Source organism: Scylla paramamosain, chromosome 35 (assembly GCF_035594125.1).
Source record: "Scylla paramamosain isolate STU-SP2022 chromosome 35, ASM3559412v1, whole genome shotgun sequence".
NCBI lineage: Eukaryota > Metazoa > Arthropoda > Malacostraca > Decapoda > Portunidae > Scylla > Scylla paramamosain.
The window spans coordinates 5,294,495-5,312,500 of NC_087185.1; the positions used below are offsets into that span (position 1 = coordinate 5,294,495).

The window sequence follows — 18,006 nt, forward strand, 5'->3', positions numbered from 1 at the left end:
AGTTTTATTTTTTTGTCTTATATCAATTACCTTTCACACCTGGAGCAGTAAAGGAGTTTTTGTTTTAATTAGTTTAGTTTTTTTTCTCTCAGGTGGTGTCGTTTAATAGTTATAAGAAATTGTAATTAAATGGAATGAGTTTAATGGTGTTTTTTTTTTCTGTGTGTATATCAAGAGAAAATAAATGAGGTAAGTAATATGTTATGAGAATTTACTGTATCTTCAGGTATTAATCACACCTTTCTCACGTTAATTACTCCTTTTACCCGTGACAAATATAGGTGCACATTTAATAACATTCCTTTCATTCGAACTTCGCCAATAGTTTGAGTAAACTTGAAACGAAATAAAATAATAGAAATAAATAAATAAAATAAAATGTGTCATGGGGATTGATATAAAAAGGTCACAGAAAAATATAATCCTGAGGGACAAGGTACATGAACTGCTCTCTTCCCGCCTGAAAGAGAAACAAAGGCAGAAACAAAAGCAGAGCAAAAAAAGGCAAAAAAAAAAAAAAAGCCGCTTGACTCAAAACGAAAAACTATATTCGCAAAAATCGAAACTCCCTCCATAAAAGAGAGAGAGAGAGAGAGAGAGAGAGAGAGAGAGAGAGAGAGAGAGAGAGAGAGAGAGAGAGAGAGAGAGAGAGAGAGAGAGAGAGAGAGAGAGAGAGAGAGAATGGGACAATAACACTTTTACTACTACTACCTCTCTTCCCATATTTATCACTACTATTATTACTACTACTACTACTACCAATACTACAGTCATCACTCCTAATTACTCTTACTACTTGTCTTTATTTTCATGTTACTACTACTACTACTACTACTACTACTACTACTACTACTACTACTACTACTTCTACAAGACGTCTGATCCCCTCTCTTCTGTACGAGTTAACAGTCCCGTTAATTCAAAACTTTTCTTGTTTGCTTGGGCTCTGTTTCTTCAAAAATCTAAGAAAAGTTGTGATTAGCGAGACAACACAAAACTTCTTCCTTAATACCCCTTCTATAGTGTGTGTGTGTGTGTGTGTGTGTGTGTGTGTGTGTGTGTGTGTGTGTGTGTGTGTGTGTGTGTGTGTGTGTGTGTTCTTTCCCTCTCCCTCACCCTCTTTGTCAACTACCTTACCTACCACACTCTATTCTCCTCACCCTTTCCCTCCTTCACGCTTCGTTCACAGTTCTCCCTCCCCTCCTTCTCCTCCTCCTGCTCCTAATCCTCCTCCTCCACCTCCTCCTCCTCCTCTAACTCTACCGTGAATGGAAGCGAGGCAGTCAACCTTTAACACCTGGAAAAATAATAATAATACAAACCAAACTCACCCTTACCCTTCTCCGTTCCATCACTCTCCCTCTTCCCCCGTTCCATCATCCCTCCCTTTACACATACGAGTACACACACACAGAGGGGCACACAACGTAGGTTCTTTTCCAGTCCATTAAACACACTCCCAGTGAATTACTTGCAGACAGGAGGGGGTGAGATAAAAAAGAGAGAGAATAGAGGAGTAGAAAATGCCATTAAGTTTATGAGTTCAGAGCTTCAAGTACGCAAACCCGGTGATATAAAAGCTGAAAGAAGCCGCTGTGCTATCATGAGGAAGCACGGGAGGAGGGAGGCAGCGAGGCACAAAACACGTGACTTTGATCCCTATCGTCATGTGCCTTTTGGGTGGAGATCCAACGAATGGGAGAGCAGTGAGGGACTTCAAGCGTTACCGTCATGTGCAGTAAGAGTGAGGATCTTTCGCAGACACAGAAGGATGTAATGCATAAAATTGGTGACTTTCATCCTTATCGTCATGTCCTTTATGGGTGATCATTCAAAGCCGAGCAGGAGGAAGGAGAGAAGAACAAGCAATTCTAGTCTCTCTTCTCATGTAGCGTACGAGAGGAAGTCCTACGAGGGAAAACAAGGGAGGAAACAAGAATTTAATCTCTACTGTCTTGTGTCTTACGGGCGATCCTTCCTTCAGGGTGCAAGGCGCTCGCCACGCCCCTCTAGGCCTGTGGTGTAGGGCTGTCATGGCCCGGCCCATCTACCTCGGCCTTGGGACCTCGTGGCCTCGGACCCTCCCGCCCATTACCTTCAATAATCCGTAACTTCATGGGCGCAATCTCGTCTAATCCAGAAATTTCCCCATAACGGGAGTTTATGGAAAAATTCTAAACGCTAATCAAGCCTCGACTTTATAACGTGGAGAGCAAAAGTCGGAGACGCAAATGGCCGGAGCTAATGCACGATTTAATCAGTTGTATAATGAATGAACTGGATGCGGCCCTCGGTGTGGTGGTTGGCGCGCACCTCACACTGAAAACAATAGAGTTTATCTCATGAACTCATGGTGTGGTGGACTCACAATACAGAGGTCGCGGATTCCAGTCTTTAATAGAGTGGAGAAAGTTGGTATTTATCTTTCAGTGGACTTGTATAAACTGGTGAAGAACATGAGCTAAAACAAGGAGGTCAGTAGTGACAGGCAATCTCTGCATGTCTTCCTACTGACAAAGAAAATGCAATCGCTACTTGCACTTAACTCAGAAAAAAAAAGAGATGATGTTCGTAAGTGCAGTTCTTTGTTTGAATCTTGCAAAAGGCGCCATCTATTGCCTTCAATGTAAATGTAAGAATAACTTATAAATGAGGAAACTTCGCCTTTGCTATCCTACGTCACTTACTTCAAAGACTGTAGTCAGTAACAAGTAGTTTCGTTAGGGCCAACAGACATAACGTTTGCTCTTCCTTTGTGCTCTTTGAATATAAGTGCATAGTGAGTATTGTTGCCAGTGCATTTGTAACACCACGTTTGCTACACCCTGACTGCTTTCTGAGTGACACAAGGCAGATTGTGGCGCAAAACAAAAGCGAGTTACGGTGACGGGAAAGGAGACCAAGAACGACATTAATTAAGGAGACGGCGAAAGGTGACACAGGTGAGATGTAAAGATACAGGTAACATTAATCAGCGAGGCGTGAAGAGCGGAAACACCTGAAGACAATTAAAGGTGTCGTGCTTGGAGGAGATTCATCACTCCCGCAGCCATTACCGAGATCTTAAAACGCGACAAAATAGTTAATAACGTTTTGAAAAGTGGCGAAATGACGGACATCAGTCATCCTCTCAGCGCGGGGCCAATTTCGTACCCTCATACCGTGCAATTATTCTTTGATATAATGTTGACGGTGGAAAATACGTCACGTGACGCGCCTTTAACTACAAGAAATTGATAAACGCTTCCAAAGATTTACGCGGCCAATTTCGACAATGTCACGGTGGATGGCGCGCCATTCCCGCCGATGAGGACGCTCGGGTGCCGCACGTGTTTATCTCACTTAATAAAATGCCTTCCAAGATTGACCATAACCGGATCTTATCGCGCAGGACCAAGTGACGTTCGTCCTCAATACGCGCCCTTAAAAACAGGACCCCAGGCGAGGCACGAACGATCCTGCTTAATGAAATGCGCTCTGAAATTGGCCGCTGTAAGATTTTAACGCAGAAAACTCAGTGAATTTTACCCTAAGACAAAGCAAACCCAATGATAATCACCTGAATTCATAGAAAACCCCAAAAATTTATCTTAATTAGCAAGAGCACAATGAAATCGCCACTAAACCTTACAAAAGCATCACCTCAGCCAGTATACGAACTACCCTGCTAAATACGTTCCAACATTGATATATAATGATCTTGTAGAAAATTCATGGATACCGAAGTGAAATTCATTCCAAGAAGCGACGCATCTTTGAGAAAATAAATAAACAGCATCTCGGTCAAGGCAAGGATTATATTGCTAAATAAAATGCACTCCAATATCGTCCATTAAAAGATCGTGTCGCGGAAAACCCGGTGAAATTCCACTGAAATTCGTCCTTTCAAAAAACACCAGCAGCAGGAAGACATGAACTGCAATATCACAAACCTATCATGCACTGGCCAATTACCTTCCGCCACGTCATGAAGCCCCGCCCACTTATCAATCACCAGCCAATCAGAAGCAGGCGAGCGCTAGGCGGAGGCTATAAAAGCAACGAGCACTAACAAAACGTAATTGTCGCTTATCGGCCTTCAAAGGGGGAACACCGATGGAGAAAACGATTCGGCGATTAAAACAATTTGCTATCAGTGCCTGGGCCATGTTGTAAATTGAGCTATTAAGGCCAGCTGTTTATACCCCCTCCCACCAAGGGCGCTCGTCCTAACTGCCCCCAACAACATCCATAAGAGCCGCTGGATGTATTTTGACCCTCTCTCCCCCCTCGTCCCCTACTCTCCCTCCCTCTCCTCTCTCTTTTCCCTGGTAAACAAGACCTCCATTTGCGGACTGTATATCTCCCACAAGCTTTTCTGTCTCCCCATGGATTGTCTTGGTGAAAATGACGATGGTGGACACACAAACACACTCTCTCTCTCTCTCTCTCTCTCTCTCTCTCTCTCTCTCTCTCTCTCTCTCTCTCTCTCTCTCGTTTTCGTCCTCTCCTACATCTTATTTTTAATTCCCGATGCTTTTTTCTTTTTTTTATATATTTCTCAGTTTTCGGGGTTTCCTTCCTTCCGCTGCGGTGGTCAAGTAAGAAAGATTCTCAAACCGCCAAGTTCTGTCGGTGGGAATCGCGCTCCCTCGGCTAACTTTCTCCATTTCGGGTGACAATCTGCCCTCACCCAAATGTTTTCGTGAGAGAGAGAGAGAGAGAGAGAGAGAGAGAGAGAGAGAGAGAGAGAGAGAGAGAGAGAGAGAGAGAGAGAGAGAGAGAGAGAGAGAGAGAGAGAGAGAGAGAGAGAGAGATGGGGGGGATGACTTCTACTACTACTACTCCTACTACTACTACTACTACTACTACTACTACTACTACTACTACTACTACTACTACTACTACTACTACTACTCAATCACTCCTACTACCACTTTTGCTCTTCCTCATTTCTCTACTACTACTACTATTACTAATAAGAGAGAGAGAGAGAGAGAGAGAGAGAGAGAGAGAGAGAGAGAGAGAGAGAGAGAGAGAGAGAGAGAGAGAGAGAGAGAGAGAGAGAGAGAGAGAGAGAGAGAGAGAGAGACTTCACGATAAGCTCTAGCTGATTTTGTGACCGATTTTTAGTTTGCCATCGAGTATTTTCAAACTACCCATTTCTTTCCCATATTATCTCGACTTCTACTATGAGTTAAGTGGAGTATTTAGACGAGTAGTGGTAGCCCTCAAAACACTACAAAAGACACCAATTTAGGCACGAGTACCGCCGCCGACGTAAGCTGCAAAAATGGCAAACTGAAACGACAAAGGAAAATTTTCAAAACACCGAAGAATTTAGTAACTTTTCACAATATTCTTTTGTTATCTGGTGAACCGAAGCATCCATTGTTCTTTTTTTTCTCTCTTTTCTCCGTCAATTGGAGATAAAAATAAATACACAAATACATTTAATACTCTTATTACTCTTTTGTTTTAAGTCTTGTTTTGTTATTTCCACTCCTCTCCCTCTTTTTTTTTTATTTATGACTCTTCTTTTGTCTACCTCTTCTATGTGATGTTCGGATTTCATTTGTTTACTGAGAGGAGTCAGGACATTTAATATCTCTCTCTCTCTCTCTCTCTCTCTCTCTCTCTCTCTCTCTCTCTCTCTCTCTCTCTCTCTCTCTCTCTCTCTCTCTCTCTCCACTGTGTTCACAAGCCTTTCCTTTCTTCTTACAATGATTAAATTATTCTATTCATCCAATGTGCTTTTGCTTTTTGTGGGAGGAGAAGGAAGACGAGGACGAGGACGAGAACAAGGACGTGGAGGAGGAGGAGGAGGAGGAGGAGGACCCAGCCGTGTGATAAAGCTGGAGAGAGCAATGTGTAGCGGGACTTATCTCTCCCAAGTGAGTCGTTGAGGGAGTAACGCCGCGAGACACGTCCGCCATATATAAAAGCGCCTCTATTTACAATTTTTCCCCTCGCTCTGCCCTCGCATCTCCGTCCACCTGCGGCTCTTCCCCTCACTGTCACCCACCACCCCCATCGCAGTAGCTTCCATCACGCTTACCTCCACACCTCGTCTCTACTTCTAGTACCTCGAGACATACACGTATACATAAAGGGCATCAGTATACATCTTCCCTTTTTATCCATGTGGAAAGCAATATCCATCACCACCACGTGTGTAAGGGTATCTAACGGACCACTCCACAATGCCGGCAAGTACTGTACCAGACAGCCACAATCTCTTTCCTTCCTCTCAACCTCTCTCTTTCTCTCTGTCTCTTTCTCTCCTGCACTCTCTCCCTTGCGTCCCTACGAGCGAGTGGTCTTGTCCAGTCCATATCTCTCTCCCATTACATCCTCTGTGGTAGATTTGCCGCTCGGTGACCCAGCACAATGACCCTCTCGTGACCCCCTCCAGAACCCCCGCCATTCCTAACCCAAGCCTCCTTCACTCCTGTTCTCTCTCCCCACCTCTCTCTTCCCCTCCGCTCTTACTCCTCTCCCTCCCGGAACTGCCGCCTCGCCCTCGGTTCCTATTCAGGGGCAGCAATCACGGCTGTCGGGCTGTGGTGAGTCAGGTGGCGGTGTCTGATATTGTGGCGGGTAATGTGCACTGGATGCCGGCGCCCGCTCGTCCCTCCTATCATTAGCGGACGTGTGTTGCTGCCCTCAGCGTCGCCATCGGAAACACCCTGAATATAATGGCCTTGATAATACCCTCTGGAGGCAGGACATTACTGCGGCGGTCACTGCTGGTCGTGGCCGTGGTGGTACTGGTGGTGGTGTTGGTAGTACCGGTGGTGGTGGAGGGTGACGGTACATGGGCGCTCAGGACACATCTACGCGCCGACACGTCCCACATCTCATTTCCCGCAGTGTTCCTCAGTGTTCCGAGGGCCGGGATGGGATGCCTCGGGTACACATACACCGGGATTCGTCCCCATGCAGCGCCGCCGCAGAATAACAACGGGGCAGCCTTGGAATACCAAATCTGGCAAAATCATCCCACGGGGAGAACCGCCACGCGACCCACCGTGACCCAAACCCCGTGGCATCAGCCCAAATACATCCCAACCCCCGCACAGCCTCCAGGAACCTTCACGTCGCAGTTTCAAGCCTTATGTCCCTGGAGTCTCAACCCTGAGTCAGTATCAACCCTGCCGCAGTCTCAGTAAGCGGCGGGGCTGGGACACAGTGGGCGGAAACAGCCAAAGTTTGCGGGACGGAAGCACGAGGAAGAAGTATTGAGCCCCGGGGCGAGCTGGGCGGCTCCTCCTGACGGCGGTTCGTAAGGTTCACTGAGAATTGTGTGACGCTCGTGGTTCCGGCTTGGCGAAGAGCGTGACGACCTGTCCTCCCGCCTGGTTAAGGGACGCGATATGCTTTCCTCCGCGACTTCACGCTCAGGATGTGACTCAGGCTCCCTGCAAGCTCTCCTTCCCTCTCCCCCTCCATCTCTCCCTCCCGTTCTCCCCGCCCTCGCTTCCTCGAGCCTGACAGTGGTGGTAGGATGTGCGGGCTTCTTCCTCTCACTGCTCTCCCTCCTCCATGATTACTGGCAACGAGGGAGAGGTCGTAGAGGAGGCCCAGAGAGAGAGAGAGAGAGAGAGAGAGAGAGAGAGAGAGAGAGAGAGAGAGAGAGAGAGAGAGAGAGAGAGAGAGAGAGAGAGAGAGAGAGAGAGAGAGAGAGAGAGAGAGAGAGAGAGAGGTTGTACGTACTGCACGTATAGACTCGTCTATCTACTACTACTACTACTACTACTACTACTACCAACACAATTAACTCAAACAACCTCACAAAATCCTCACCCCCGTTTTCCACATCCTCTTTTTCCAGCACATTTCCATAACCCCCATAACTTGACATCCCACACAGAAACTCTCCCTTATCACCTTCGCGCTTTCCCCTCTAGTCTCAGTTTCCTTTTTATTTCCCCTCTGAACCTCTTCTACTGCAGTGTGTAAGTCTACGGATACTGCTAGACTAATTTCAGTTATCAGTGAGCTCACGAGGCGAATAAAGGTATTATATTGGATCATCTTAGGTCATAATAGGTCATTCTGGGTGATAGTTTCGATGTTATGTCCTTCCTCGCCCTTTGCAGTTTCCTCTTCTTCCTCCTTCCTCTTTTCCTTTAGTCCACAAATGTTTCCTCTATATTCATTGTCATCCTCTCTTTCTTCTTTCCTTTTCCGCCACTAATATTTTCTCTATATTCCTTCTCTTCCCCTCTTTTCTCTTCTCCTTTCCTCCACAAATGTTTCCTCTATATTCCTGCTCTTCCTTTTCCTCTTCTCTTTTTTCCTTTTCTCCTTAAATGTTTCCCTCTCAATATTCCTTTCCTTTTCCTCTCTTCCACAAACGTTCCCTCTTCCATATTCCTCCCTTCACTTCCTCTTTTCCTTTCCTCCACTATCGTTCTCTCCTCCACACACTTCTATTCCTCTTTCCCCTCCTCTTTTTATGAGTCTGTCCTTTTTATTCCTCTTATCTCCTATACACACCTACTCCACCTCGTCCTCTTCCTCCTCTTCCTGTTTCCTCTCGTTCTTTCTCCTCTTATCTTTTATGCACACCTCCTCCTCTCTCCTCCTTTCTCCTCTTTACTTTTCTTTCTTCTTTCCTATATCACATCCTTGGTTTTTGATATTCTTAACTCTCTCTCTCTCTCTCTCTCTCTCTCTCTCTCTCTCTCTCTCTCTCTCTCTCTCTCTCTCTCTCTCTCTCTCTCTCGTACCGTCATTAAAGCACTCATTCATCCATCAATCTCAATATATTACACTTTTTTCCCTCATTGTACTCTTTACGTTGTTACTTCTACTTTTACAATTAAGTATCGTTAGTATGAGAGAGAGAGAGAGAGAGAGAGAGAGAGAGAGAGAGAGAGAGAGAGAGAGAGAGAGAGAGAGAGAGAGAGAGAGAGAGAGAGAGAGAGAGAGAGAGAGAGAGAGAGAGAGACGAGAGAGGGGAAAAGGAAAACATGATGAAACGATCTCCAGCTTAGTTCAGGGAAAAGGAGAGAGGGAGAGGGGAGAGAGGGGAAGGGGAGAGATATGAGGGTAAGAGAAGAGAGGGAGGAGGTGGTTGATGACTTTCCTTCCCACTCCCCTTTCTTGTTAGCTGAGGGGAGAACGGAGCAAAGGAAAGGTGCACCAATATATTCAAGACTTTTTTTCTTGTTAAGTGGGGAGAGGAGGAGGAGGAGGAGGAGGAGGAGGAGGAGGAGGAGGAGGAGGAGGAGGAGGAAGAGGAGGAGGAGGAGGAGGAGGAGGAATAAGAGTAAAGATACTAGTTGTAAGTGATGCAGGACCAATGAAATACAAAAAACAAGGAGGAGGAGGAGGAGGAAGAAAGATGAAAGACACTAAATATTACTGATGCAACACACAAGAAATAAAAAGAAGGAAGAAAAAGAAGTAGAAGAGAGAAGAAAAGGAAATACTTTGAGCCAATGCGAGAAAATGCAAGACTAAAGTAACAGAATGAGATGAAGAAGAGAAATACAAAAGCTACACAATTTTTTATGAGACACAAAAACACAGAGAAAAGAATAAGAGGTAAGAAATAAAGGGCATTAACAATAAGAGGAGAAATAAAGCACTAAATCTCATACGCACTTAAGAAACACCCGCATCTACAAACACACACAATGCACTTTTTTTTCTTTTTCTGTGTGTGTTTCTTTTTTCCTTAGTAATCTGCTGTTATCTCTGGAAACATTATGAACAAGTTTTTTTTTTCATTTTTTATTTATTTATTTATTTTTTTGGTAGACCCATTTTTGTGTCCTTGGTCGAACCCCTTGGCACTAAAAAAAATATATATCCTTTCTTTATCATCGTATTGTAGTTTTCCTTTTCTAAACTACATTAAGAACAAGCTTTTTTCTTTACATTCATTTATTGTATCTTTCGTCGAACCCCTTATTACACACACACACACACAGACAGAGAGAGAGAGAGAGAGAGAGAGAGAGAGAGAGAGAGAGAGAGAGAGAGAGAGAGAGAGAGAGAGAGAGAGAGAGAGAGAGAGAGAGAGAGAGAGAGAGAGAGAGAGAGAGAGAGAGAGAGAGAGGCAGCCGTCATAAGCCTGGTCGCTAAGCACGGACCTCGCCTTTAAGCTGTACCCGACACGCAGTATTTTCATGCCTTCGTGGAGCAGCGCTGGATAAGACTCCCCTGACACCGCCACAGCCTCAGGTGACACAGCTCCCTCCACACACACACACACACACACACACACACACACGAATAAGGCCAGTCTTCTGAAGCGCATTGTTCTCTCATCAAGATTATTTTTCAAAGGCTACAGAGATAATCAGTCATGTTTTCGTGATTATTTGTTATTAATAATGTAAAATCTTTGTTAAATTACAACCACAACATTGAAAAATCTTAATAACTTCGTCTAAATTTGCCAAAAAAAAAAAACAGGTGAAAGAAATTAATGCGTTTGGGAATACGATACACACACACACACACACACACACACACACACACACACACACACACACACACACACACACACACACACACACACACACACAGACACATATATACGTACGTACAACTCCCATGCCTCCCTGACTCCCTCGCCGCCGCTGCCTCCTCCAGTGCATCATAATACACAATAATATAGGTACATTTCACGCCCTCCCCGCCAGCCTCGTGTCCCGCCGGTGCAGTCAGCTGAGAGGACAATTTCGCCGCCGTTCATTTGCCTCAGGTTCCTCCGCCGGCCGACACCTACACCCACACCTAGGGAGAGGGTACACCGCCTTCCTTGGTCCTCTTCCTCCTCTTCTGTCTCTTTCTATGCTTCGTTTTTCTCTTCTTTCGTTTTCGTATCGTCCTCTTTCTTGTTTTATCTTAACCTCTTTGTTTTAATCTGTCCTCTTCTTCCTTGTTTTTTTTTTCGTGTTAATCTTATTTAAATGTTCTTCCACCTTATTTTTTCTCAATTTTTCTTCCCCTTCCTCCTACTGTTTTTTTTTTCTCTCCCTTCTTGTTCTTGGCATTTTCTTTTCCTTCTCCTTCCTATTCTTTACCTTCTCCAGCTCTCTCCTACGTTTTCCACTTCCCTTTCCTTCCTTCCTCTCCTCCTCCTCCTCCTCCTCTTCCTCCTCCTCCTTCTCCTCCTCCCCTTCCTCCTCCTCCTTCCAACCTGTCGCTGCCTTTGTCAGGTTCCCGAGACTTGAAATCCAACGCATGATATTCGCCTTTTCTCTGAATCTTTTTCCTCTCTCTCTCTCTCTCTCTCTCTCTCTCTCTCTCTCTCTCTCTCTCTCTCTCTCTCTCTCTCTCTCTCTCTCTCTCTCTTCCTTGTCATTAACGCTGCACCGCAAACCAGCGACTTTTCTTTTCCCTGCGATGTTTTCCCCATTTGACAGAAAATTCGAGCTGCTAGTTGGCCTCAAAAAGCGAAGTTCTTGGTCTTATTGTGTATCACCTCTCATTTCTCTTCTCTTTTCGTGTGGGGAAATTTAAAGGAATGACGTGTATGACAGAAAAGAATCGGTGTTACATTACCCACCTTTTGCATTAAGTTCTTCATATTTTTTTCCGTACTTATTTTTTTCTATCAGCCAGGCCCGGATAGAAATATTTCGAGGTACAAAGAGTTACCAACCTTTTGTTCACTGAGCTTAAAGGGTGATCATCAATGGAAACTAAAGAAGATGACGATTTTCAGGATTGTTTTTCAAGGGGCTTACTAAACCACCTCGATTGAATTCATGGATGGGAATAATAAGAGGATAATAGGCAGCTGTGTTTTCTACAGGGGCTGCCACGTGTAGGCCTGATGGCTTCTTGCGGCTTCCCCTTCCTTAAGTCCCTTTGTTCTAATGAAAGGTATAGGTCTGATGTATTTTTGTAGCTTCTCTTATTTTAATTTAGTTTTAATGCCACGTGTATGCCTGATGTTTTCTTACAGTTTCCTTTGTTCTGTTTATATGTTCTAAATCAGCTGGTATTGAACTCCTTTCTCTTTCTATTACGATCCCTGTTTACTTTATAACTCAAAATCTAGTGAAGATCTTAACCACTTTACTGCGATATGGAATAATTCTCAGCACTAAAAGCAATGTTCGTAATATTTATAAGCATCACAAAAGAAAAAAAGACAAAAACAATAGATTTTGCGACTTCTAGCCAGAATAATGTTTGCAAGTAGCTGTAGGGCACGAGAAAGGTCTCAGTAAGCATAGTAATTAAAGAAAGTTGTGTGAAATAGCAGTGAAAGGGTTAAGGAGGATAATGATTAACATACTACTAAATGCTCTCAGTAAATCGCCTTCAAGAGCTGCTAGTTATTTATCCAGCAGGAGATTCAGCACATAAAAGAAAAAAAAGTTTATTGGAAGGGCTGCAGACGGACCCACTCCATTTTAGACTCAATTCCAGGATTCATGTTTTCTTGGAGTTTGACGTGTTTGAAACGACTTGTTATCGGAGCGTGAGAGCTGAGCGTTACCTGGCGATGTCACGCTGCCGAGGTGATGCAGCTGAGTGAGGCGGTGACACGCTTCGCTGACCTGGTGCCAGATTTTTTTTTTTTTTTCTTCTTCTTCTTCATCCTTTTTTATTGCATGATTTTTCAAACTCATCTTTTTCTGCCAGGCTCTCTCTCTCTCTCTCTCTCTCTCTCTCTCTCTCTCTCTCTCTCTCTCTCTCTCTCTCTCTCTCTCTCTCTCTCTCTCTCTCTCTCTCTCTCGCTAAATTACAATACCTATTTCTCAACTTAAAAGAAAAAAAGATGAAAGATTTCTAATATTCCAAAAGAAAATATTATTCTTACCTTAAAAGAAAAGGATCACATAGATAAAAAAAAAAGAAGTTAGTATTAGTAATACAACCCAAGCAAAATCCTTAAAAGAAAATTATACACAAAAAGAAAGATAATGCAATGGAACTCAAATAATCCTTAAAAAATAAAACACAAATAATTGAACCAGATGAAAATAAAATAAAAAATGTAAACCAAACCCGAAAAATTCTTAAAAATACAACACAAGTAATTAAATCAGATTAAAAACAAAGAACAAAATGAAAAACCAATTCCAAAAACCTTTAAAAATACCACACAGTAAATACATTAGATAAAAACAAAGACATCAGTATACAATTCACGTCCCTAAGGCCATCATGCATAAAGGCCAGATTCCCACACCGCAGCGAGGCGAGTGTCAGTGTTAGTGTCAGGAGGAAGTTTAGCAGCAACGCCAGCACCGCGGAGTTAGCGAGTCAGCACACGCACACACACGCACAAACGCGGGTTAGTCAGCACTCCAGCACACACACGGGATTAGTCAGCACGGCAGGATGAGTTAGTGACAGACACGCTGGCAGACCATTGCTACCACCACCACCACCACCACCACCAGTATCACCACTGCTACCAACATCGCCACCACTGCCTGACCTTGACACGTGGTGATGAAGAAATGAGAGGGAGAGAGAGAGAGAGAGAGAGAGAGAGAGAGAGAGAGAGAGAGAGAGAGAGAGAGAGAGAGAGAGAGAGAGAGAGAGAGAGAGAGAGAGCTTAGCCTGTTTATTCCAAGCAAAACTCTCACTACAGCGAAAAACTTCCGCGAAAAAACGAAAAAGTCTCTCTCTCTCTCTCTCTCTCTCTCTCTCTCTCTCTCTCTCTCTCTCTCTCTCTCTCTCTCTCTCTCTCTCTCTCTCACTACTCTCCATTCTCCACTGTTAACAAATTTACCACCTCAACCTTTACCAGCAAACAAGGTCACTGGACGTCAGGTCAAGGCCAGGTCAAGGTAGACGGTGGGCTGGTGAGTGGTGGGCGGTGGATGAATGGGCTCTGAGTTAGTAATGGCGAGTCTACCGTGTTAGTATGACGGGAAGTGAACGCCAAACCTACGTGTTCTCGGTAGAAGGCACTGGAGACGAAAACTGCCCACTGGGATATCTGGAAGGCAACAGTAGTGACAGGGACAGTTGGAAGTGGCAGTCAAGACCTCCTGGCACTGTTATAATGTGTTTGGTTTCTGCTATATGTTGTTAGGTTGTTTAACTCTGGCTCTGAATAATAATCTTTTGGTGTTAATCTTGTTAGCTAGTCTTAATTTTTAGTCACGTATGTTTATTATACCTTAATTTATTTTTATTTTATATATATTTTCTTTTTCAATCTAAGTTATAATGATTTTGGTTTTGAATCTATTATCTACTGTTTTTTTTTTTTTCCTTTGGTTTTCTGACTTATCATGATTTTGTGTTATGTTTATCTTGTGTTTAATGTCACACCTGCATATCCATTATATCTATTTATCTTGTCTATTTAAGGCACTCTGAATTATCATGATCTTGGTTTGTATCTATCTATTGCTAATCTTCACTACGGCACTCTGAATGATAACCGTTTTGTGTTGTAATCATTATCTATTTGTAATTTTCAGGTATGCATATTATTTTTGTTTGTTATATCTTAATTTATATGTGTTATATACTTCTTTTAATTACTATATATTTTTTTTAATCACCCACTTATTTCAGGTCTGTTCACTTGCATATACACTTATCATACACTTATCTCTTGTAATAATCATCTATTCTTTTGCATTCACATTTTCATCACTGTACGTTTCTTCAATTCATTCTCATTTTATTTTATCATTTGCTCTTGAATTTCAACATATTCTGCCAAGTATATATCTTTATCAGTGCATATACTCTTCATATTTCACACACAGTTATCTACATCTCCTCTATTTCCAAACATTATCACCATTAGTCACTATCCACACATTTATCACCTCCCATACACATTCTCCCTCTCATGTTACAAAATGCGCAAGACTTTTTTCAGAGCGCATAATTAGGCCACAAGTCTTGCAGCTCATTAATTATTCTGGGCTCGGAAGATGCTTTTTTTTATCTCGTCTTTTTTTAATCCTCAAGGAACATAATCTTTTAAATCCAGACAGCTGAGGAACATTACTGGACAAGGAGACGTGTGTTTTTTTTGTGGCACAGAAGACTTTTAAAAATGAAAACAATGTAAAGCTGAAAAAGTAAATTGTCAACAAAAAGGAAAGATAAGCAAAATATAAAAGAACTGACTCTCTCTCTCTCTCTCTCTCTCTCTCTCTCTCTCTCTCTCTCTCTCTCTCTCTCTCTCTCTCTCTCTCTCTCTCTCTACACAAAGATCAGTAAAGAAAGGGCCAGAAAAGACGAAGGAAAGTAGACGAGAGGAAAACAAAGACACTGAGAGCAAGAAAACTGGACGAACTGAGGACGAGAGGAAAACAAGATAATGAAAGGAAAGGAGACGAACGGAGAGAAAAGAGACAAGAGAAAAACGAAGAGTGAAAAGAGATGAGAGGATACAAGAGGAAAGTAGGCAAGAACAAAGCAAAACAAGACAAGAGAGAATAGAAGAGAAAAGAAAAAAACGAAAAAGAAGAGAATGGAAAGAAGAGAAAAATAGGATAATAAAAGATGACAAAAAGAGACGAACAGAGGAAATCAACACAAAAGCAAAGCATGACAATAGAGAAGAAATGTGAAAATCGACAAGGAAAAAAAAAAAAAGAAACGAACAAGGAAGATAAAGGAAAGGAGAAGAACCAAGAAAGGAAGAGACCAACCAGAAACTGGCAGATGGCACAAACTGGCACTCAGGAAGAGGAGACACAGCACAAAATTGACAGAGTAAGTGCCAGAGAACCAAACCTAATATCGCTGACAGCTGGCCCTGAGAGTAAGTAAAAGACAACTGATGCAGGCGACAGCTGGTGACTGGGAGACAGAAAAAGGGAAGAGAGATGAGGGAACGTAGAAAGACGGGAGGGAAAGAGACAGAGAGGAAGAGAGAGGAGGAAGAGGAGGAGGAAGTTCAGGGTATCTCTCTCTTGTGTGGTTGTGGTAAAAGTTTTCATTTGACACTCTTATTGATTTTGTCTCGGAAATTATGAAACTAAGACACATGTGAGGAAGATAATGAAAGGAACAATTACTAATGCTCCTCCTGTTGTCTTATTGTTACGACCGATGTTTTTGTAGTAGTATTAATGGTAGTAGTAGTAATAGTAGTAGTAGTAGTAGTAGTAGTAGTAGTAGTAGTAGTAGTAGTAGAAAATGGAGGTTATTGCCTGTTTATTTGTCTTTTCTCCTTGTAAACAGTAGTCATCATTAGGAAAATTAAAGATAGACTAGATTTATTCTCTCTCTCTCTCTCTCTCTCTCTCTCTCTCTCTCTCTCTCTCTCTCTCTCTCTCTCTCTCTCTCTCGGAACTTCCCCAAAAGAAAACATTTGAAATGCTACTGTACATAACTGAAACTGATGTACGACAGGTGTGAAAATATGCAGGTGTGTGAGGGACGGGCAAACGCACACCTGACACACCAAAAACACACCTGATCTTTTACCTGATAGTTAAATATTAATGGTTCACCTGTGCCTCTAATGTGCTGCCTCTTTAATCATCTCTCTCTCTCTCTCTCTCTCTCTCTCTCTCTCTCTCTCTCTCTCTCTCTCTCTCTCTCTCTCTCTCTCTCTCTCTCTCTCTCTCTCTCTCTCTCTCTCTCTCTCTCTCTCTCTCTCAGGAAGACAAACGCCCTGCCATGTAGCCCCGCCTCTCTCACCTGTCTCATCTGATGATACCATATTTTTTCATGATAAACTTTAGACGCTTCCTCAGATCTTATTTACACTGGGAATGTTCTTATCAAGGCTTTATTATCATTCGTACTCCTATTACTGTTACCGTTGTTGTTTTTTATTTACTTTCTTCCACCTCCTTACTTTCATGGTTTGTTTCTTGTTTTCTATACATGAATGGTCATTACTGGTGCTGTTTCAACTATTATTTGCTATCGCCATTTTTATCATTATTATTATTGTTATTGCTATCATTACAGGCAGATTACAATACATGAAATTACACCAATAAGAGGAAGCTGATTACATGTCCACAAAGTTATCTACATCAACCTTGACCTTCACACAAATGTTAGATACAATTACTTGATGGTCACTCAATCTCTGGTCACTCAATCTCCTTAAAAAAATATGCCGAGTGGTAGTCAGTCTAATATAAGTACAAAGCATCTCGCCTCTATATATGCATTAAATATTTTCATCATACGCTTGTTCTTTGTTAATCTAACCTAATCGAATTTAACTTAATGATATTTTCTCTATAATCAATAAATCTTTTTCTGCTACAGTTGTCCCTTTGTTAACCTAACCTACCCTAACCAAATCTTCTCTATATGCAGTAAATCTTTTCTGCTACAATTATTCTTTGTCAACCTACCCTACCCTAACCTAACCTCGCTTAAACTAATCTAACCTAGCATTTCTTGCCAAAGTTCATAAGGACACGGAAAATGAAATATCAGAAAGTTAATTTTACTAATTCTAGCTATGGTGTGTATTTTAAGTTACTACAATATAAAACTGAATGTCAAAAAATTTACTGGTAATTATGGAAAAAGTTATCTAGAAATACGCAACGTAACGAACCAAACCAAACCAAACATTTAATTCAGAACATTATCTATTTCCTCTACCTGGCATGTTCTGGTACACCTGGACACTTTAATTAACTAAAACATACCTGAACGTATATAAATATTTCATATCATTTTTCTATTTTCTCTTTTTTTATCAATTCATGGTATCTCCTCTTTTGTTTCCAGACTTCCTCTTCCCCTCCCTTTCTTCGCTATCACTTCCTACCAAACATCCACATATGGGACTCTCTCTCTCTCTCTCTCTCTCTCTCTCTCTCTCTCTCTCTCTCTCTCTCTCTCTCTCTCTCTCTTTCTGTCCGTACCAGGAGTAGCGGGAGAATGAAGAAAAAGGGCGTGAGGCGTAAGGGTGTCAGAGGGCGTGGAAAGGAGACAACCCGGATAGATGAGATGTCAACCTGAGTCACTTGGACCATATTGTAGAGGTGAGGCAATTTTGGGTGAGAGAGAGAGAGAGAGAGAGAGAGAGAGAGAGAGAGAGAGAGAGAGAGAGAGAGAGAGAGAGAGAGAGAGAGAGAGAGAGAGAGAGAG

General features: G+C 42.6%; 1 protein-coding gene across 1 annotated transcript in view; it reads right to left on the reverse strand.

Moving 5' to 3' along the window:
- The window catches only part of LOC135090404 (teneurin-a-like), a 336,834-nt gene that overhangs the window by 267,925 nt on the left and 50,903 nt on the right, over nucleotides 1-18,006 (reverse strand). Inside the window, 1 exon segment of the mRNA XM_063987158.1 lies at nucleotides 13,859-13,906. The gene's annotated coding sequence lies outside the window, so the exon portion shown is untranslated.